Source organism: Glandiceps talaboti, chromosome 23 (genome assembly GCF_964340395.1).
Source record: "Glandiceps talaboti chromosome 23, keGlaTala1.1, whole genome shotgun sequence".
Classification (NCBI taxonomy): domain Eukaryota; kingdom Metazoa; phylum Hemichordata; class Enteropneusta; family Spengelidae; genus Glandiceps; species Glandiceps talaboti.
Window position 1 is genome coordinate 3,727,953 of NC_135571.1, and position 1,415 is coordinate 3,729,367.

Here is a 1,415-nt window from a genome sequence, read left to right on the forward strand (position 1 = left end):
GGAAAATCAATCAGATCAAGTTCAGAAGTTGATGACCAATTCGGAGATATTTTTCCCCTTCATCTAATTTTCTCATGATAAGCTTGACCTATCACCAGATGATTTCTTGTCTTTTCTGTCTATAATAAAGGAACTACTGCAACATGATTGTGGATTACGTAATCATTCATTTCATTAAAAAACTTGTTAAAGTCAGAGTTTAATCGCTCTCTCTCCTCCTCCCCCTCCCTCCCCCTCTCTGTATGTATGTATGTATGTATGTATGTATGTATGTATGTATGTATGTATGTATGTATGTATGTATGTACGTACGTACGTACGTACGTATGGATGGATGGATGGATGGATGTATATGTGTGTGTGTATGTATGTATGTATGTATGTATGTATGTATGTATGTATGTATGTATGTATGTGCGTATGTGTGTGTATGTATGTATGTATGTATGTGTGTGTGTGTATGTATGTATGTATGTATGTATGGATGGATGTATGTATGTATGTGTGTGTATGTATCTATGTAGTTATGTTGTATGAATTTGCATTACACATGTTTGTATTTATTTTTTACCATTTAATGTTCATCATTAAACATAGACGACATAAAACAACTGACAAATATCGAGTAAAATACTCTTTTATTTTATTTACTACTTTAACAAATATACAAGTTTGTTTTTTACCAATCGGTTATATCAAAACATCTAAAGAAAGTTTATAAGTCAACTATTGTATAACTATTTTTAAAACATGGATTAAAATGCTATCAGACAAGAAAAAGAACATGAATCGCAGAATAACTGGTAAGGATGTAATCCCATCGCTGCCACCAATGTTAAAAGTTTGAAATGCATTAATCATGATCAATACCTATGTTTGGATCCCATTGGCAGAGCTGAAGGGCAGAACTCCCAAGCTGAGATCAACATCACCACAACATTATTCCTAATATCTTACCAAATAGTTGCATTTTCCTCCTGTGAAATTCACTCCTCACCTCAAATAATAATTGACAATATTAATAACTGACAATATTATTGATTCACTGCATATTTATCAGCAGCGATTTGATTGATGTGGTCTGTTATTACATTACCTAACATTAACATTAACCCTAACCCTAACCCTAACCCTAACACTAACCTTAACCTATACCCAATGTGGCAGCAATGGGATGCTAAAATCACAAAATAATGCAATGTTAGACAATACAATGATTCAAAGTACAATGTAACAACCACTATCCCTCCCTCATATTACCCATATCCATAAGAAGTGCAGAAACAGGTTGAAATCATGATCACTGTTGAGGACACTGACCTTTGAGTACGGACCCAAAAATCAATTACAGTATATACAGTTATAAAAAGTACATTTATCCACAGGTGATTCAATACCGTTTTTTTTTATTACGA

General features: G+C 33.1%; 1 protein-coding gene across 1 annotated transcript in view; it reads left to right on the plus strand.

Annotated features, from left to right (window-relative positions):
- Positions 1-147, plus strand: part of LOC144452810 (uncharacterized) — an 11,631-nt gene extending 11,484 nt beyond the window's left edge. Inside the window, exon 11 of the mRNA XM_078143964.1 lies at positions 1-147. This exon is cut by the window's left edge and continues 23 nt beyond it. The gene's annotated coding sequence lies outside the window, so the exon portion shown is untranslated.
- Positions 148-1,415: the final 1,268 nt, after the last annotated feature.